This window comes from Engraulis encrasicolus, chromosome 6, assembly GCF_034702125.1.
Source record: "Engraulis encrasicolus isolate BLACKSEA-1 chromosome 6, IST_EnEncr_1.0, whole genome shotgun sequence".
Lineage (NCBI taxonomy): Eukaryota > Metazoa > Chordata > Actinopteri > Clupeiformes > Engraulidae > Engraulis > Engraulis encrasicolus.
Genome location: NC_085862.1, coordinates 7,397,317 through 7,419,593, shown reverse-complemented (window position 1 = coordinate 7,419,593; position 22,277 = coordinate 7,397,317). Strand labels below are relative to the sequence as shown.

At 42.1% G+C, this 22,277-nt stretch overlaps 1 protein-coding gene across 1 annotated transcript in view; it reads right to left on the bottom strand.

Annotated features, from left to right (window-relative positions):
- The window catches only part of znf644b (zinc finger protein 644b), an 83,505-nt gene extending 70,697 nt beyond the window's left edge, over positions 1-12,808 (bottom strand). Inside the window, exon 1 of the mRNA XM_063200370.1 lies at positions 12,647-12,808. The gene's annotated coding sequence lies outside the window, so the exon portion shown is untranslated. The remainder of the gene's footprint in view (positions 1-12,646) is intronic.
- Positions 12,809-22,277: the final 9,469 nt, after the last annotated feature.

Below are 22,277 nucleotides of genomic sequence, written 5' to 3'. Positions count from 1 at the left end.
TGGCCACAGACGTTGGCAATGTCGTAAACCAAAGTTCTTGAGTCTTATTGTTATGCTCTGTACAGTAGAGCCATTGAGAGTACATAGAAAGGTGAGCATTTTGGATATGGCCATTGTTTTTCCCAACAGTCTATGGTGTTATGTAAGTTACTGCACCAACAACAGTGGTGGGGGCAATCAATGTCTTTTCTATGAGGATCACAACTCAGGATCAGCTAACCCCAGCCCAAGCCAGGAGTGCATTTCTCAACAGTGTTGTTGCTAACTATGTTAGCTACTTTGTTGGTTGCAATGCAATATCCCATTGTCAACTACCCAAGTTGCTAACTGCTAACAACTACGCTTCGAAAAAGGCACCCCAGGGGTGCACATTTTTAAACAGCGTTGTTGCTACCTAACCGCAGAAATACACCTACCGCGACAAGAGCGAGGCGAGCGACGGAAGTAATTGACTTTGAATTGAGTCGCACGACAAAAGCGTTTCTGGAGACTAGAGCAATTTGTGCGACGAGCGCGACAGTTTGACGTTGAAATCCTTTCAACTTTCTATGACGCGGTTCGGCGACAAGCCGCGACAGCCAATGACTGTATAGAGGTCAGTGACCACAGCCAATGGGAATGCTTGAATGCTTTGCCTTCTGCCTGTACAGACATACTCTAGTCTCCTTAATCGCTCGTATCGCTTGCTGCTGCACTCTGTCGCTTGAATCGCATCGCGTCTGGTCTATTCGCGCGGTAAGTCAGCAACTTACTCAAATGCAATGCAATTTCCCATAGACAACCTAGTAACCCCAGCCTAGGCCAGGGGCCTCATGTACAAAGAAGTGCGTGGATTTCCTACCAAGAAAGTGCGGGCACGAAAATCCTGAAAGTTACATACGGACAAAAAATCCGGATGTATCAATAAGTGCGTAACCAGGTTTTGCCGTGAAATCTTGCGCACATGCACGAGCACACGCGGGCCCAAGTGTCCGCCTTGTCTCCCTTAAATATTCTGTATGAATATTCTAATTGGTATGAACAGACCCGTTCATGTGCGTTCATTGGTTGAAAGAATTGGAAAGGGAACGCGGGAAGGGGAACGCGGGAAATACATTTCATGATGCAAGGTGAAGGCGCAGTTTCGGAGGTAGCCAATTTAGAAGGAAAAAGGCTGCGCGCAATAGCCAAACAAAATTACTTTGGCGTGTGTATAAAATCAGGCATTGGTAATAGCCTACTTAATGTGAGGACTGCAGAAAAACTGTCATATTATAGCCTACTGCAGTACTACAATGCAGGTTTCCCAACAATTGATATTTACAAGGCATTACATGAAAACACATTGCGATGAGGCAGTCGCCAAGGTTTCCGAGAAATAAACATTTAGGCTATGTCGGGTAGGCCTATAAATATGAAAGATGACACATGTACACATAGGCTACGCCACATGTATGAATAACTTGCAGCCAATAGGCCTACTCAGTTAGCCTATTAATCACCTGTTAATTGATGGACTAATTTTACAGTAGCCTTATTAAAAGAGAAAGACAAGCACTGCGGTGAGGACGTTCCCAACTAGAGGTGCTCCGATCACCATTTTTTGGCCCGATCACCGATACCGATCACCAAAAATCTTTATCTGCCGATTACCGATCATTGCCGATCACAAAAATGATTTCCTATTTTTTTAATAGCCTATTAATTATCCTTATTGAATACCATTTCTGCCCATAAACCAATCAATCTTAATTTGCACATGTCTATTATTAGGCTATATTATTTATTTATTTTTTATTATTATTATTATTATTATTATTATTATTATTATTATCTTTCAGACTAGTGTTGGTAATACAGTCTACAGTATTAATCAATGTATAAGTTATTGCATAGAATAACTAAACTATTTAAGATTGAATTGAAACTGAAACATTACATCAAATAGTCTTCCACATACGAGAAAAAAACAACCTGTCGCTTTAAATGAGCAGCCTCGTAAGGACAGCCCCTCCCCTCTCTGTCACCGTCCAGTTGCAGTGCTCCACTACCGTTCTGAATCTCTCTCTCAAGTTTTAACCACATCTGTTGCCGTTTGGTGTTTCAGCGACTATCAAACTAATCGACTGACTGCCAATTACAACTTTGAAAACAATAATTGACATGTTTGTGCTGACAACGTGAAGTTGTCGCATGCTGACCGAGGCAACTACACAGGTTATAACGTAAAATGGCTCACTGGCGAGTACTCAATCGCAAATTACATTGTCAGGTAAACGGCGCATGGATCGGAAAATCAGATCATTGTTGATGCAGATATGGTTATGAATGGTGGAAATGAAGGGGGAATGGCGAAAAGTTATAGACAAGCAAAGATGCCTTCTTTTGGTGCAGTTGCAGCTGTGCAGAGCTAGCGCCTACATGCAGCGCCAGGTGTAAAGGCAAATGGTTGCGTGAGGAATTTAATATCTCTCGATCGGTTTTTTGATCGGCATGTTTTTCCGATCACCGATCAGGCTATTTTTGGCCATTATCGGCCGGTCATGATCGGCAGCCGAGCAATCGGAGCACCTCTAATCCCAACAAATGTGAGAAGACACATCGCAGATCCAGAAAATATTCAATTTTTAATAGCTGCCAAATAGGTAGCCTACTTGAAATAATATGCTGATGGGCATCTAATTTCGTTGTAGCCTAATTCCACGATAGTTTCATGAGTCCACTTCATTTTAACCAGCTGCCTCAACAATAGGTTCGTACCTCAAAATTAAAATCCACGTTTAACTGGCTGCATCTCTGCAATATTTCCGACCGCGTACAACACATGTACTTGCGCTGCATGCCTCTGTGTGCCGCCAAAAAGACGCAATGCACCACTTACGGCAACTTCCATGCTTACGGAAACTTCCACAGCAGCCCTGAAATTCGCGTGGAGATCCGCAGTTTTCCACGCCTAGTCTGTTTTAGTACATCTGACCGTGACCGTGGAAAACAACTTAAGTAGATTTTTTGTCCGTAAGTGAGCTTCGTACATGAGGCCCCAGGGGTGCAAATTTGTCAACAGCGCTTACATGGTTACAATCCAATTTCCCATAGACAACCTAGTAACATGCTAACTGAATAGCAACTACGCATTCAACAAATGGTTTTCAGGTTACAGTGATCGTCTCTGTTCATCAAATATTCTCCGTCGGTCAACTGTCTACCAGCCAAGTCTGAGTCAGCCAATCTGCCTTTCTGTCAACCAGAGCACCACAAACAAACTTCAAGGCCACAACAACACAAGCAAAACAGCACACTAAAGGCAAAGGCCTTGCTAAATGAGCTGTAAACTCCCAGTAAAGGCCTGCAAATCAAGCTAGCTTCTAATGCTAAGTCACATTGAGACAGAGATACTGTTGTTAGATCGTCTCTGATTGAGATCAGCACAGGCTTACTAAAAGTGAATGATGTTAATGTAAGTGTATGACATAATTAACATAAATATCCTGTGTTTTTTTTCTCTCTCTCTGTTGATACCAGGCTTGTACGAAATTCCAAATGGAAAGAATTTCAATTTAAAGTAATGCCATAATACGAACACTAGGTGGTGGTGTTCTATGTACTTTCAATGGGTGGTGTAGATTAAATTCAAAGAAATTCAAGGTAATGGCACCACCTAGTGTTCGTATTATGGCATTATTTTGAATTGAAATTCTTTCCATTCGGAATTTCGTACAAGCCTGGTTGATACACTTTAGGCTGCACCTATGAAATCGGCTGTTACCAGGGCTCTAAATTAACACCAGCCAACTGGCCAAATGCTGGAGAAATTTCAGTTTAGCTGGTAGAAAATAACAACTTACAAGCCAGTTTGACCCATTAGTGAGTGTGTATTTGGCTAGTAAGATTAACATCTACTACTAGCCATGTTGGCTGTTATCGAAATGGCAATGACTATATTGTAATGTCCACTAAAGGCTATGTGCAAGCTATAGCTATAACAAACTATGAATTCTTGCCTTACTTGTTTGCAACTTTTTGGTGTTAGACCTTCATCGGGCAGATTTCAGGTATAATCCGTCTGATTATGGTCTAAGAGCAACACAGAAAACAAAATAAGGAACTAAGTTACAAAGTCCTGTGTGTTTACCAAATAGTGTTTGATGTCATTACCATGGTACAGGAGACACAATGTGGGGTAGAGAACCACACCAAACGCATGTATTAGGGGTTACACAGCGGTGTCGCAGGCTGCCCTAGACAAGCCTGTTCTGAGATAAGATAACACAGTCCCTTCATGTCCCTGCATGAGCCATCCATTAGTATGCAATCTTACAAAAATGGTCAGTGGGCTAGGCTTTTTTCTACAGTATGTTCCTGATTGATAGAGCTATTCAAATACAGGTTTATTAGGCCTATGTGTTATTATATAAGAGCTATCATGTGTTGACATACTGCAGAACACCATGCTTTCCTGTTAAGGGTAGCCTCACAATTACATCACTTCCTGTCATGGGGGCAATGCAGTATGCCAGCCAGAGAAATTAGAATATAGGAGAAGATTCTGTCTGATTGGTTCCCATTGTAGTCAGTTAGCTTTGCATGCACACTGCAGTTCCTCTTGAGTGTCCACTAGTTGCCAAGCGTTGGCAAGTCTTTCATGTGGGAAAATATATGGAATGGAAAAGGGAGGAAAAGGGAGCCCATAAGGCTAAATGCTAAATACATTGCTACTGCAATTTCCAGTCACAAAATTCATCAACAAAATATTCCTGGTAAGCATTATGGCTGGTGTTTAATAATAGGCTGTATGTCAAATGTTTCAGGTGTTTATTTTTTCCAGCAGGGCAGAAGATTTCGATATGTAACTTACTCACTAGCATCCCGCTAATGTTTGGGTTTGGCCTTATAAATTGAGCTTTGTGACCCAGTGTATATTAATCTAGTGGCACAAAATAACCGAAACGATACTCAAATGAGGTCTTATTATTTCTAGCTTCGAACTGAATATTAATATTTCAGGGCAAAAAATTATAAAAAATCACAAAAATTATAATAGTAGAAAACTCCATTGACACCCATTCATTTTTCACTTGGTTTTGGGTTAGGGTTAGCCAGTTGTGGCTAGTAGCTAGTTCTGGGAGTGAACACCCCCTGTGCCAGCCATAGACAATGAGCTCGTTCATGATGAAGTCGTGCTGCTTTTGCTAGGCAGTGAGCATGCAAACTGAGTGCCACGTGAAGTATCCCGGTAAGCATTTCTGTCCTGGATGTGGCATATGGGAGTGGCCTCTGCACCACTGTCATGTCACATGGGGTTAAGTCATCGCAGTCAAACACCTTAGGCTCGTTCGTGACGAGCAGTGCTGCTTTTGCTAAGCAGCGAGCATGCGCACTTTGAGAGTTTGATGCATTGTGGTTAGAAAACAAGAATGCATCAAACTGGCAAAGTGTGCATGCCCACTGCTTAGCAAAAGCAGCGCTGCTTCGTCACGAACAAGCCCATTTTCTGCTAAGCACCGGCGCAGCCAGCTCAGAGCAACTGCTCTGGGGTGAATTTCTCAAAACCAAAGTTGCTTACTACATTAGCTACTTTGTTGTTTTCAATGCATTTTCCCATTGACAACTACCGAAGTTGCTAACAGGCTAACAACTTCTCTTTTGAGAAACTCAGCCCTTGCATGGGACCTCCTCCATGCCGTAGGTAATCTAGCCTGATTGGCTTTCATCTATCTGACATGAATTAAGGGTGTAGTTCACATGCTTGTGAGGCAGTTCACTTGCTGCTTCAAGTAGGAAGCAGCGTTTTTTATGTCTTGGGAAATCACGTTAGATATTTCTGTCCATCTTGTTTGCCAAGCATTCAACCCTACGTTTCCAAGACGAAGCAGATCTCGTTGTGATCACGAAACTATTTGCTTGATTGCAAACGCACCAAATGCCAGAGAATCTCGATATGGAGAAGGTTCACAGGCGCCAACTACAGTAGCTGCAGTACACACTAGTTGCATTACCCACCACAGACAAGTGAGAAATGAATGGGTTTCAATTAGAGGTGCACCGAAATGAAAATTTGTGGCCGAAACCGAAACCGAATGATAAGTAATCACTTGGCCGAATACCGAAACCGAATATTACAATTCTGGCAAAAGTTATCAAAAGTTAGGTTTTTCACTATTTTTAAATATTGCTTACATCTATGGCTTACAATAAGTGTTTAGACATGTTTTTGAAAGAAAATAAATGTATATTAGAAGTCTTTCAATGTTAGAGTAGAAAGGAAATTAGTTTAATTAATGCCCTTTACCAATTCATTTTCTTTTCGGCATCCGATTCGGCCACTCAATTGGCTTTCGGCCGAAAACCGAAAGTGTCTTTTTTTGCGGTGCACCAATTTTCGGTGCACCTCTAGTTTCAATGGAGCTGCCTACAATCATATTTTGTTCTCACTGTATACTTTCTCACTGTACATTTTTTGCCCTGAAACATTAATATTCAGTTTGACGCTTGTCCTAAAGTAAAAAGAACTCATTTCAGTATTTTTGGATTTTTATTTTTTTTTGCGCCACTATATTATTAACTTATATACTGGGTCAGCAAGCTGAATTTATGAGGCGAAACCCATACACATTAGCAGAATGCTAACCAGTACAGGTCGAAATTTTATGAGCTGCTGGAATAACTAAACATCCTAAAAACTGTCAATACAGCTTCTTATATAATAGCAGCCATAGTTCTCAACAGGAATGTTTATTTATGAGGTTTGTGACTGGAAATTACAGTAGAATATATTTTAGCATTTAGCCCTATGGACTCCATTTTCCATTCCATTACTTTTCCACTTGCCTGTGTTTGCCAACTAGTGGCAACTAGGCGGAACTTTGGCTACAAGGGGAACCAATCAGAGTGAAGCTTAGGTCCTCCATTCTACCTCTCTGACAATGAGTGCGTTTTAATATGCGTCCTTGCCTCCTCCACTTGCTTCTCGTCATGATGACATCACTGACAACAGCATTATATTTCAATATCTTGCAAAAGCTCAATTGTAATGTCTTTTTCTCATTTGCAATTGGGATGGTGAATGAAAAACAGTCCCTCAAAAGTTGTTGTGGCGAGGCTGACAGCTGGGAAACTTTATCGTTTTCTCCACGGAGGAGGGGCCAGGAGGCGGGACGAGGAGACAAGCACAAGTGGAGGAGGCAAGGTCACATATTGGGATGCACTCAATGCCTAACAGACATAGGTGTTTGGCAGCCATGGTTGATGCCTTATTGGTTTCTATGGTACATGATGTATGTTGTAAAACACTACACAATACACATCTCACTATACAAAACACATACACATAAGACATTAAAGATGGCCTCTCAACGTTATTTGGTTAATATTGCTGTGTTCCCCATTGTTATTGAATGTGTTACGCGTTGGTCCTGTTTTAAAAAAACGTTCTGGTTGCTTTGTTTCAAGCCGTTTTTGCAAGCCAGCAATGTGGCTTGTGGAGAAACGAGAGGGTGTTCCGTGTTTCTCGTGGAAATGCGTCTCTGATTGGCTCACTATTCCTGCTCTCGTGGAAATGCGTCTCTGATTGGCTCAGTCCTCCTGTTCTTGGATAGAATGTAATGGGAAACAGAGTCGCCACTTCTCCGGGTGGTACTGCACTATAGGGGCGCCAACGGAGGCGTGCATGCTCCATTCAGGGCTGTGCTCTTTCGACAGCGACCCCTAGGCAAGCTGCAGGCACAGAGCAACCAGAGTGGGCTTGCTGTAAGGATGAGGCTTTGTGCTGTGTGTGTACCTGAGAGTAGCAACCAGCTGATAGCTAAGCTAAGCTAGATTTCGGGCCACCAGACGTTGCTTGTATTGAAAACAAGCAGAAAAAAAATACTCGACATGTTTTTAGAAAAATGGGTCGACATAAACCTTTGTAGGCAACGCCTTCTTTCGACGTGACGAAACACAGAAAGGCTTTCGTGATTCGCTCGTTTCTCTGCATTATTTATGTAAATTGGGAAACACCGGGAAACACAGCCAGGCAAGGTGACGCACCGCTATGAGAGCCTTGCAAGTGAGTTTAACTTGGGGTGACCGTCCGATCTTCAAAAGGAGTGAGTAAAACTGTGTTTTATCGGAAGTTGGCCTTTAAGGTGAATTAAAGACATTAGACATTCAACGCTACAGCTGTTATTATGACAGGTAATGATACAACTGTAATTATGCATTTAATCTAGTCAAGTAACTTAGAAGTGGATTTCTGTAACTAACACCAAGAATAGTATGACACTGAGATGTGAACCATACATGCAACTCATTAACAACCAGCCTCAACTTTTATTGTAGATTTCTATATTTTTCCCCCTTGCAGATGTGTTGGGGCAACAGAAAGTCTAAATAAGCTGGCTGAAGCAGCCCCAACTTTCTGAGGACATTGTCATCGAGCAGCTTTAGAAGGCCCAATGCTTTGATTGATAGTATCTTTCCATGGTTTGCATAAAAACAAATATGATACAAATCATCAAAGAGAAAAACAAATGCAGCTGTATAGACAAGCAAGACACAGGGAATAAAAGAACTACATTTTGCGGGACATAGGCATGGTGTCAGCCTAGGATATTGCTAGGCCCATAGGCTACCGATTTAAAGATCCTCACTACTCATAAGCTTACCAGCCTTTGGCTGCCCACTTGCATAGGTGAGGCATAAATGCAATTTCATTGTGTGCAGTGTGCACTTGTGTGCTGTGGAGTGCTGTGTCACAACGACAATGGGTGTTAGGAGTTTCCTAGGTGGGCTTTCACATATGTAAGCCACAGCACAAAATCATAAAACCATTACTATTCACACCATACGTATGATATTCAAAGCAGCATTTGTTCTGAGCCGACAAGTAAGCTTAACCAGCGCTCCATTTAACCACAGGACTCCATCTCAGCAGCACTTTAATTAGGCCTCTTCACCGTGATGCCAGACAAGTTCTATTTTGAAACAAAGCAGGAGGACACACAACTACTGGTTTGAGACAGACAGAAATTGTGTCTAAATGTTACGTATACAGTACTGTATAGGTGGGGCAGGTGTCAACAATAATCAATTCAGCAATGCATCGCGATGCAGAGCAGGACAATTCAATAATTGATTTGGCAAATGCCATAATCGATGCAGAATATTTTTTCACATTTCAATTACTACCGTGGGCATTTCTGGAGCAAGTGAACCTGAAATTAAATTGAAGGACTTCAAAGCATTGGATACTGCCAGACTGACACACGCACGTACACACACACAACAGTTGATACAATGTTGTTCAGTATCTGCTGCCTCAGTCAGACAGCTTGTATGGCCTCATGAGTCATGACTGATGAAAAATTAGCCTTAACTTACTTCCAGTAGAAATGTAAAGCATCGCAATGCATTGCAGAATCCGACTGAATCGATTTGTTCGAATCGAATCGTTATGAATCATAATTGAATCGAATCATAAGGGCATTGCCAATGCACAGCAGAAGGGCTGGGGCGAAAAATCGACTAATCGTGACTAAGCTTAATTGACTATAAAAATTAGTCGACAAGAATTTTCATAGTCGACTAATCGTTTCATTTAATTCAATGCTTTTTACTTACTTTACTAATGCTTTATTACTTTACTGAAACCTAAAATTGCCCAGCACGTATGCATTGGGCGTTGTATATATCTCGGAGTAAATAAGCTACTATCATGATTTAAAGCTCATTGTGAGCTCAGGGACTTCATTTTAACGGTTTCTTTCTTTTTTCCCCAATTTCCTTGAAGATTAAAGTGCTAGAGTACTTGAAAAATTAATAGTTTGACTAATCGACTATTCGAAAAAAATAGTTGATAGATTAATCGGGAGAAAAATAATCGTTTAGGACAGCCCTACAAAGCAGACCACTACTCTAAACCAGTGGTTCTTAACCTGTGGTGCGGGAACCCCCTGGGGGTGAGCCAGAGATTTCAAGGGGGATTTTGCTAGGGATCTGAACAAAATTCAAAAGTTTTTAGTGTGTGTATACACGTGAAGACCTTTGGGATGGCGGGGCGTAGCTTGTCTTGGGCACAAGTAAGGGGGTGCGTTAAGAAAAAAAAGGTTAAGAACCACTGCTCTAAACCCCACCTGATGCAACGTACTGGGCCCCGAACATTTTTGACAATTTCGAGTAGGCCCCAAGTTGAAAAAGGTTGGGAACCCCTGGTATAGCTAACTGCATTGAGGTGTTCAGTGTTCTGAGCAGGGCTTTACATTGGCACCTGCCAACCAGCCAAATGCTGGTAAAACTTGGCTGTGGCTAGGGCCGCTAACAGCTTTTGCTGGGCCCGGGACAAAGTAATTCGAATTAGCCCCTGATCCAATAAATACTATGTAAGAGGACCCAATTATGCCCCCCCACCCCCCCCTCCCTTGGCCCATTATGCCCCCCCACGTTTACTTCCCTAGTGGCTAGTAACAATTTCAGTCTCACTAGCCACTATACTGTAGCTACAGGTAAGTTGTTCTTTGGTGTGACAAACCACAGTAGGTTGGCACAGTAGGCACCAATTATGTGCATTTAAATGCAAGACTATTCTAAAGGAAAAAAAACTGACAACAAAACTCCAGTCAGCAGACAGGCTAAATGGCTAGTGACCCGGGAGCAACTTAACTTAACATAGGGTCCTGGTTCTGAGGTGTCAGACATCACGTGACAAGGGCCCACTTTGAATCATGCCAACTGAACAGGGTACGAGTTTGCTGTAGTGCAGTGGCAGCATTACATGACATTAAATTGCATTTGGCAGACGCTTTATAACCGGAGCGACTTTCAAAAGAGGACATAATCATAGCCAACATCACTAGCAGATGCAAAGTGCACAGGAAACATACAGAACAAGTGCAGATGCAAAGAAGGGTTCTGTTCAAAGAAGCTGTCCAAGTAATGTCTGAATGGCACAGTATCCTTACTTTAAAGGGATTGGGCTATTAGTCAAATGGATCAACAGCATTAGTCACATGGATCAAACAAAAACTTCAATGTCAATTTTCTTCTTGGAGCAGGCGTCACTCTTAATTATTTAAGTCTCTGAGGGTGCTGGCCCAAATTTCAAATTCAATGCTTCAATAAGGAGGCCGCACCTTGCATAGTAGTGTTTTTTATTGCACAGATGCGTTTCGGCGTGTGCCTTCTTCAGTTTGCACACTAATAATGTGCAATAAAAAACACTACTATGCTAGGTGCGGCCTCCTTATTGAAACATCAAACAAAAACTTCACAAGAGCAGTAAGTCACTTACACTTTCTCACCTGTGACAGGGAATATAGGCCTACTTCTGATCCTAACATAGAAGTGAAAGTGAAGTGAAAGCCCGGTTGGGAAACTCGAACTCCCATTGTCATTGTGGCACAGCACTCCAAAGCACACAAGTGTTCACTGCACACAACGAAATTGCATTTATGCCTCACCCGCGCAAGGGGGCAGCCCCCAATGGCGCACCTAGGGAGCAGTGCGGCGGGATAGTACCATGCTCAGGGTACGTAAGTCATGGAGGAGGATGGGGGAGAGCACTGGTTCATTACTACCTGTTCATTACAACCTGGCGGGTCGGGAGTCGAACCGGCAATCTTTGGGCTATAAGTCTGACACCCTAACCACTTACCCATAACTGCCCCAAAAGACCTAGGTAGATAGAGTACTTTTAATCATCCAAAAGAAACATTTACTTTCTGCAACATTATCTCAAACTGTAACAATGTAGCCTATAGCGCAAACCAACTCTTAATGGTTTCATTGTAACATTTGTGTTCTTTGCAAGCAGTAAAATGTTTCCTTCGAGATATAGGCCTCACTGGAGCAACAACTCTGCACAATGTATAGTAATTACAAGACTGCAGGGCCAATTAAGATGCAGGCCTTCCAGCCACCACAACAAGATGCTGTCTGCATGCATGGCATGCCATCTGACTTAATGTCACCGGCAGACAGACTGACTGGGGTGATGTTGTTAAACTTAAGCACCTTTGCTATGCGATGGCAGCAGGGAACTTCTGTCTGAAATCGTGCCAGCTGCTATTTTTATATATATATTTGTCGTTGCCAAAATGCCTGAACGGATGCTGCGATGGCAGAAAGCGAAAGCGACCTTGATTGTAAGAGAATGCCAATGCCTTTCTCCCCTTTGCATGCTTGAAGTGTCAAATCTCAAACTAGGAGCAGCTGCAGAAGCAGTACGGAGAAGTAGAAAGCGGGAGAGCGGTGCTGCTGACACGGGGAAACGGCTTGCCTTATCTCGTGATTGACACTGCTTTGGATCGATCCTGACAACAGTCTTGTAAAAAGGAGGATAAAACGCCAAGTTCTCTGGCTCGATGGAAGACGACAAAAGCTTGCTAGCAAGTGCATTGACTTGCCCAATCGCTCTAACTTTCTTCTGAAGTGCAATGCAATCTCAGAGCGACGTAAAAGGGTGACAGAAATGTTTCAGGTTAACTGAGCATGCACGAAGTCGTTATATGCCATTAACAAGATATCAATAACAGAGTATGCGTGTCTGGCTTCCAATCTACGCTCAAAAACCCCAGAGGTACGTTTCATGCCCAAACCTGGGCTCAAAAAGGACACCTCATGTTGTCTTAGCTCGAACGGCAGTAATACTGAATCGGCAGGGTTACAGCGTATGTAGCAGACATATGCCTACCTTTCCAGTGCAGGAATTGGTAATAACTGGTAAGTTTGTCATTACATTTGATTACTGCTCGTTTTCGTCCTCCATCCATTACCCTGTCGCCATTTTGCTTAAAATTCTGCAGGTTGAACTAAAACTCACGGAGGGGTGTCAGCGGAGTAGTATACACTTGGAAATCAAAATAACGACAAAATGCAATGGCAAGCTTTGTGTTTTTCGCTTTAGAGTTAAACATATGTGTTATAATCATAATCCATCTCCTATGTAAGCACCACCATTTCCTTGCTTTGTAAACGGTGGGATTTGTGACCACTACGGCGGCCCCCTACTAACAACATGGATTGGTCCAGGCAGACGCTACAAAAAAAATCTTGCCCCTAAATTGCTGTTTGGAAGATCACAGCAATGGTGGCAGACAACCTACAGTCTGGGCGACCACCCTATGTATAGCCGAACTGCATGCACTCCAAACTGCTTGGAGCTAGACGTACGTGTTTTGATGCACTTCCGCGGATATTGTACGCATACGATACACATGCTTCTGTTTTCCAGCGCTGTATGTGTGTGCTGTTTATTCTGTAGGCTATGCGTTTGTGTGAGATCAACACATAATGTAAGGTAGGCTTTTTCTCCGACCAAAACCGGTTTGCTTGCATTGCCTTCTGGCCTACCAGTAGGCTACATTGTTTCCATGCATGCACTAAGTTGCAGCAGTCGTCTCGAGTGTCTACTAGCTTGCATTTCAGTCATTCAGATCAGATAGGCTAGATATGCTTTAAAAGACAAAAGCTGGCATGACAAAGTACAAGTGTGCAAACTTAACACTGGTTCCTTGTTTGATTAAATTCCAATATATGCTCCATTCATTGTGGGCAATGGGCCTATTGATGAAATTATTGATGAAAATGATTTCATTTTATTTGAATATTTCATCCTATTCAATTATCAAGGTGGAGGGAGTTTTGGAATAAAGGGAGATGAGGCTAGCCTCGCGACGCCATCCTCTGTACACCACCCAAAGATTTTGGCTCCGCACATTGACGGAGTCAACAGTCGGCTATTCGCCCAGGCTAAGATGAGGCGTCACTGCATTGACAGCAAACAGACACTTTGGCAGAACTGTTAGGCCTATTTAGCAAGTGTTGTCAAAAGTGAAAGTAAATTCATGGTGTAAGTACAACACTAGCACAATATATTAGATAGCTGTTACACCATTTACTCTATTTTACCTAATGAGGTAGATTGACTGTTGTTACTGAAAAACTAAAACCTATAGCGAGAACCCACCACAAACTTCCAACCAGTGCAGAGACAGATGATTGTAAGACAAGTATACACATAGTCAGATAAGTTACCTGTGTTTGAAGGAAATTGTTTTTATTTTATTTTTTTTACTTTTACTTGTGACACTTTTTATAGGGTACCCCTTAACCCACAACAATTTTGATTGGCCAACTGAGAATAATTATGAAAAAAAAAAACAGTTATTCACCTCAGATCATAGGATAAGAAACCTAAACCACCGTAGGCTACTATTTAGTTAACCCCTTAGCGCAGAGCCTATGTTATAACCTTACTGTCACCAAAATTGTAATGGCTATGTCTTAATCTGTTACTTAAGGCTCTCTGTACTCTCATAGCAATGTTGTTATGATGTAGTTGAGTATTTTTCGGCAAATAGTGAATAGACCCGCCGGCGACCCCATCTGCAGTAAGAGGCTACGTGTCATGAAAGTTTTTAGGCTACATCCCATATCCCCAAAATAAATGGAAAGAACAAATGTATTTTATTTTCAGTGTATGTATTATTGCTCGTGTTATGTTATTACATGTTTTATATTATTACACAGAAATGATTATGCATAATTGATTAGGCTATATTAAATTTCATTATTGTCCCATTATATTATATTACTATGTAATTATCAGTGTGGCAACCCACACGGCATATGTCTCTACAATTGTCCATCCGTCCACCCTTTTCTTGTGTTATTTATTTGTTATCCTAAATTATAAATTGTATAAATACAGATGTCTTAATGTTGTTTCATGTTTATACACTGTAGTGTCAATAAAGACCATTATACAGCCTGTAGAAAACTGCTGGGAATGAGTTTGTTCAGTATTTGCATGCAACACCTGCATTGTGGTTGCTTTGTCAGTAGTATTGACCAGGATTTGAATGTAGAGGTCTGCAAACAGAGAATGTGCTATCACCAGGTGAGATAGCTCCAGCCCCATAAGCTAAGCTAAGACTTAGCCAGCTAGTAGCCTATCATATGAGGTGTGGGTTGGAAAGTTTACTAATGTATTGTTTCACCTGACTACCTCCCTACTTTTTAAACTTTACACCAGGTACATAAGGGCATGATGTAGCCATGCGGTAGGGCTATGTCTACAGGCTCAGCATAGTTTTGCCCCATTTGCATCAGGGCTTCAAAGCAGCGTCGGGAGGAGCATCACTTGCATACTAAGCTAGGATACTTGCATAGTCAGTAGCATGTTCTCATGAGCCGTCAGGACCGAAAGGGTACGCTTGCTGGGAGAGGTGCACATGTAACTGAGGTCCACCACTCGGGGCTTGAACCCGCTACCTTGTAGTCAACACTCAGTTCAGGCATGGGAGACACAGCACGATACCGCTGAGCTAAAGGACTAGTCCGACAGCTCAGCACCGATCAGGAGGTTTACTAACGTTCCACACCGCACTCTGCTAGTGGGCCTCTGTTATACACATGTACCCACTACCCAGACAACTGAATTTCATTTTCAAGACCTGCATTGTATTAACAGTGTGTATGAAAGGGGTATAGCAATTAATACTTAAAAGGTGGGCAAAGAACAAACTGGTGGGCTTATGCAGAGCACACTAATTTCTATTACATAAACGGAGGGGTTTCAAACTCAAATTCGTGGCTATGCACATGCTAATGCACATTTTGACATGCCAAGTAAAATGACTGATGGTTTAACGCTCACCAACTTCCCGCCAACTTTAACCTGGCCAATGTAACTTTAAAAGTTCAGATGCCCAAATAATGTAATAATTTCCAGCCAACATAATAACTGTTGCCTCCTGTCAATGTAATGTTTCCTGCGTAATAGAATCCTCCAAAAGTTTTCTGCGGATCCAATATGTCGCAAATTAGTTCTCGGAAGAAGCATATTATATTTCTTATTCAGTTCTTCAGACAACTTTAAGAGGTTTATCCACAGTGATGAAATTGAGTACCCCAAACAAGTCATCTTCATCTATCATGACAATACATTGGCAGGAAATCATTACGTTGGTTGGGCTATTACAGTGTTTCTCAAACTTTTTCAGACCGAGGACCACTTTGTCCCCCCAAATATCTTCAAGGACCACCTGTCAAATGAATTGACAGTTGACTAAGTTGTGCTAATTTGACGCTTCTAATTTGGATACAGACCACTTACTTTTTTCACATTACAAGCCTGTCTGTGGTGAAAATAATACTTCAGCTATGTTTAGCTTTGTAAATATGTTGCAAATAGAGCATACAGCTAGCTTGTCTTGGAAAAGTAGAAATCCGCTCGCGGACCTGAGCTCTGTCCCGGACCACACTTTGAGAATCACTGGGCTATTACGCCAGAGATTCTTTAAGTATATAAAGATATGCCAATGTAATAGGTTGCTATGGGCACCTAACATGACCAGGTTCCGGTCTGCCTAAAGGGGCATGTCATAATACTCCTAGCATTGAATAGAACAGTCCTTAGGTCTGCCTAAAGCCCCCCCCCCCCCTCCCCCTTGCAATAATAGAACCCGGAAACAATGGGCCAATGGAACCTCTCTCTCTCTACTCTCTCTGACACCGCCTGAACTGCCCCTTTTTTATGTTGGCTGGGGCGTTATGTTGGAAGGAAGTTATTTTGTTGGTGGGTGTTACAGACAGGCTGGATTTCGCCCTTAGGCCTTGAGTCTGACTGACCTGTATCTCGCCAGACCCGTGTATTGCCTCTCTGCCTTGTGAATTCACTCGAGGATCTGAATGTTCAGACAGGGTTGCCAGATGAGGCTGATGATTTCCAGCCCAAAAAATGCTCAAAACCCGCCTAGAAGCACAACATTTTCTGCTAAATGCCATTTTTATCGGCACAAGGCCATCTTAACCTCCTGACTACCAGGGGGAAAAAAGTTCAAAAATCTTTGTTTTTTTTACTCCCCCAATTGTTTGAAGGCAAAAAATGAGATTGACAACATTTTTTTCGAATTTTTATTTTTTATTTTAAAGATTCAATGTGTCCATTACAGTGGACATTGGAAGGCCGTACATTGAAAATGTACCTTAATTGCTATCAATCAATCTGGATGAAAAAGCATAACAATCAGTTTAATAATTAGTAAATTTGAGCATTTATGAGTTTACAATGAGTGTTTTATTGGTTTGAGGTGGAAACTGGATGTGTCTGTGACCATTATCATTCATGCAGGTCATCTCAAGTCAAAGCAATTTTGTTTTAAGCAACTGGACTTGCAGTTGAAGCTTGAATGACATGTGGTCCCTCAACTGAGAACTTTCACCAGAGTTGACTAATTTTATAGTTCTGATGTGTGAAATATGGGTTATTATCTCTGGAACCAACATGTGTTCATGTCTATAGGATTAATTTAGTCTTAATTTAATTTTTGGTTGAAATATTGTCCTGCAAAGTTCAGACACACATCAGAGTCATGCTCCACATGGGGCAACAAATGCATCAATAGGGAACGTTCTGCTTGTTCTGATTCTACTTTTCCTGCTTGAAATGAATCCTAAGAGGTCTCTGAATCTTCAGCATCTTCCTCAAACATCACATCTAGGATTATTTATCAATAATGTGCTGTAAAGTGTCTCTCCTTCTGATTCTGATTCTGACTTTCTGACTAGAAAAATACTAACAAAATATAAGATGTCACTAATGTCCATTTTAGAGGACATTTCTTTAACGCCTAAATATGGGAATTAAATAATGTTACATTCATTTAGAAATGGTTTAATTGTGCTCTGAAGAGATTGAAATAACATATAAAGCTGATGTTTTAAGACAATAATTGCCCACTTTAAAGTATTATGCATTTACTTTCCCTTTAGCCAAAAGCGGCCTATTTTTAATGGACACCATTTTCCTTGCAAAGAAATAGAAAGTTCCCAAAACCCCACCCCTACACACATGGTATCATTGGAAAGCTCTGAATGTCCTCTTCAAAGACCACAGTTAGCACAGTAGTGTGTATGGGGTGGGAGATATTGCGGTTTACAAATGTCCTCTAGAGAGGACAAAAATGAACTGCTGGTAGTGTGACGCTTACGCAGCCTATAGCGTTCAGGCAGTAATTAGCCGGCAAGTAAACATCATGCTGCACTGACGCCGACTGTTTCACTCTCCATTCATCCGTATGTACTGTTTTCATTTCCCTGGTTCATTGTTCAGTCATTCATCACCTTCATTTGCCACAACTTTAACCTAGCATCGTAACTTAGAGTGCAGGGAAAGGCCTACCAGCATTTCTATTGTTACAATGTATCATTCTTACTGCGTTTCAAAATGCGCATTTCATACCGTTAATCATTCATCATCTTTCATCTGGTTTAGCGATCACTATGGTTAAAACATCATCACTTACAACAGGTTATTTAAAATCTTGGTTTATTTGGTTAACAGCACTTAACAAACATTTCTGATTCAGTTTAAACCAAAGAGGCTTGAGACAAGAGGGCTTACTCACGTCATAACAGCGTAGTAGGAAATGATGGCGAGGGGAGTACGGAAATGTTATTCACTGTGGAACAGGTCATAGGACAGCGTGAATGTCTGTCAGCTGTCCTTAATTACCCCCAGCAATTACTGCTGACCAACAGCTGCCGTTACTTGGCCACAAATTATCCATCATGGTGTCGCCCCCACTGACCATGTGCAAGGGAGTACGAAAATGGCATCCATCGCACCCACTGACCAATGACCATGCGCAAGGGAGTTAATTTTCCATCCACTCGTGTCCTCAGGCAACGCCCCCGTACTACACCGTGGCCAATGCATTCCCCGCCAAGAGATTGTTCTTTCTCTTGAGTTTCTTTGGTTTAAACTCACCAGCTTACCATCAGCAGTCACTTCCTGGTTTGGGGAAACCGAGGATGTTCTATTGTGCCTAAATAGTGGGGTGGCCGCGGTTCAGCAGAGCAGACTATTTTTAACAGGGGTGTTTTTACCGGGAATGTTTGTATTGTCTTTTTCTAAGCTTAGAAGGGGTTTTGGTTTATGAAAATGGTTCTGGTTATTTATGTATTTTGTTTACTTTTCTTTGGTTTGTTATTTTGGGGTTTTCTTATTGTTATTTAGTTGATTGATTTATTTTGTGAATGGGCTTTCCTGAGGGAGGGGCAGTTACTCTGTAAATGGCTCAGAGCCTCAGTGTCTGGGGGAGCGTCGTAGGAGCAGGTTGTGTCATTGCTCTGCTTGTAAGTAGTGATCCAGAATCTTTGACAGATATAGTCTGACACTCTTGCCTATTTTTGTTTTGAGATTTTGTCATCTTTGTTTTTGCTGTTTTGGGTGCACTGTACATATTCGCACTTTTAAGAAAAATCTAAAAAGAAGAAAAATAAAAAGAAAAGCTTTTCCTTTTGGAAAGAAAAACTGTCTCTCGTCCACTCCATCGCCGGTCATCCTGCTACAAGCCCAATTGGGCGGGAAACAGCCCAATCTGGCAACACTGTGTTCAGATTCGGCCTGCTCCCCAACTACCATGTAGCCGAACCAATCAGGATCGCAGGATTTTCAGAGGTGTGACGTACGTGGTCAAAGTTTAGATGTAGTGGAGATGGGAAATATATGTGAAATGTGAGAGTTGTTTCAGACAGCAATGACCACTCGTATGGCCTCACTTTTTGAGATGGATTATGTAATTTAAACTGTAATCTGTGAGCAGGTGAAGAAGCGCCCCATTAAAAATGTCAGACAAGTGGTTTCCCCAATTACATGTAAGGATTTTTTGATGAAACCATGCCTGCACAGACCTACACATATGGCATAGTCCCAGATGAATTTTCGTTGAGCAAGCCAGAACCAAGCCATATGGCGAGAGTCAGGTTAGAGTTTAACACCTATGAGCCTCTGTTATAGCCTTATTGTCACCAAAATGAATGACCAATTCTTAATCGATTACTGAAGACTCTCTGCCTTGTCATAATGTTACAATAGGTGAATGTTTTAAGCAAATAGTAAATAGGCCCATCGACGGGCCCATCTGCGGTAAGAAGCTACAGGCGCATTATGTTGACACGACCGGGGCCTGACTCATATTTACCTCTACAGCAGGGGTCCCCAACCTTTCTAGGTCTGAGGGCTACCAAGGGCCACCCGAGGGCTACTGAGGGTTACCCGAGGGCTCCTTTTGTTCAAAATCCTCTACTGATGTCTTGGCATCATTCTCAAATCACACTATTATTGAATGGTAATTTGTTTATAGGTTGTAAAGAATAAATGATCTCATATTTAAATCAAGAAAAACATTAACTAAAATCTGGTAGTCATCACTGTTTAATAACATCCTTGGTGGGCACCTCAGAAGCTCCTGGAGGGCTACCTGGCGCCCGCGGGCACCACGTTGGTGACACCTGCTCTACAGTGTATGATGAGAGAGTTTGACATACCGGTGTTACAACTTGAATTCCATTCAGCAGGGGCAGATCAATCAATCAATCAATCAATCACACTGCCTTTTTATTTGCTGCTTTATACTGCTTTACTGCTACGAAAAATAAAGTAAGAAAAAGAACAGAAGCACTGTGCGGTGTCTTTTGAATTTTTATTTTGAATCTTGTAGGCTATGTACCGTAGATCAAATGTTTGCACAAGAGTGCTTTATGTATTTGACATTACGGTAGGCTATATATATTTAATGAAAAACTGTAATGAAGGTTAATGTTAATGGCTGTTGTCATTAAGTGTCATTCTGTAAATGTTATAAATGATTCAAGCAATAAACTAATTAATAAACTAAGCATTTAAAAAAAGATTGTTATCTGCAACAGATTAACACATCCACAGTAGGAAGTATCATCATATAGTTCAATCCAAAAAAGAAAAAGTGAACCTTTATTAATGTTTACTTACTGTAAGTCTTGCTTCATGTCTAGTTTATAATTTTGACACCTTTAAATGTGATTAAATACATAGCCTACTGTTATGTTACAATGGTTATTATTCAGCAACAAGATAGCCTTTTATTAGCTGGTTACTGGGGAGCAAATATCAGGTTAGCAATCATTGTACATTCTGAAGAGTAAGCACATCCTGAGTTGTGTAGTAATGTGGCATCTCACTAACTTCCAGGCACATGTTACAATATTTGGACTGTTGAGAAAGTGGTCCAAAAGTTACAACACGAAGCTAATGGTTTGGCTTCATACATGCACCCACACACATGCACACACACACGCATACACATACACACACACACACACACACACACACACACACAAACACACACGCAAACACACAGACACACACGTTTCTCCTGCAATGCCACTGTAAGACCCTTGTTTTGTCCTTCAATCCATCAGTCATGTGCTGGACTGGAGAACAGTACAGTAACCTCCTGTCACAGTACAGGAGACAAAGTTCGTAAACTTGACAAAAGCATGTCCTTGGCAGCCATTGTTCTCTCTCTCTCTCTCTCTCTCTCTCTCTCTCTCTCTCTCCCTCTCTCTCTCTCTCTCTCTCTCTCTCTCTTTCTCTCTCTCTCTCTCTCTCTCTCTCTCTCTCTCTCTCTCTCTCTCTCTCTCTCTTTTGTCATGTCAACTCAAATGTTAGTGTCAGGACTGGACTGGGAAACAAATACAGTAGGGCCTGGGCACTTTTGGGCCCCTCATAATTAGTGGCGCAGAACTGACTCACCGGTGGGCCCAGCACCCTCGTGGGCCCCTATTTCCAGAAATGTTTTTAAAAAATTGTTTTACATTTCTGAAAATAGGGGCCCATGAGGGTGCAGCGGGGTCCACTGGGAAATGCCTGCTATGCCGGATGGCCTGGGCAGCCCTGGTTAGTGTCCAGATTGGGCCAAGTTGGGTCTCCATGGCTTGGCTGCCCCTTGTCCTGACTCTGGCCCCGACCATTAGCCACTAATGTGGTCAGCTCAGGATTGCTACCCCCTTGTTTCACGCTCTTGGTGTGTGTGTGTGTGTGTGTGTGTTTGCGCATGCGTCCGTGTGTGTGTGTGTGTGTGTGTGTGTGTGTGTGTGTGTGTGTGTGTGTGTGTGTGTGTGTGTGTGTGTGTGTGTGTGTGTGTGTGTGTGTGCGTTTGCATGTGCGGGTGCTTGTGCGTTTTTGTGTGTGTGGTCAGTGTAAGGCAATTGGTCAGCTCAGGATTGCTGCCCCCCTGTTTCACTATGTGTGTGTGTGCGTGTGTGTGTGTGTCTGCGTGTGTCTGCGTGTGTGCGTGTGTATGTACGCGCGTGTGTGTGTGTGTGCATGTGTGGCACATGAGGCAATTGCGCTGATGTAATATATCTGGCCAGTGGCTGACCAGTGGCTCCCAATCAGCCCACTGTCACACGGACACAAGCTGGATGCTGTTAATGAGGAGCACCTCTACACTTGATGATGAGGATGAGGATGATGATGATGATGAAGATGATGA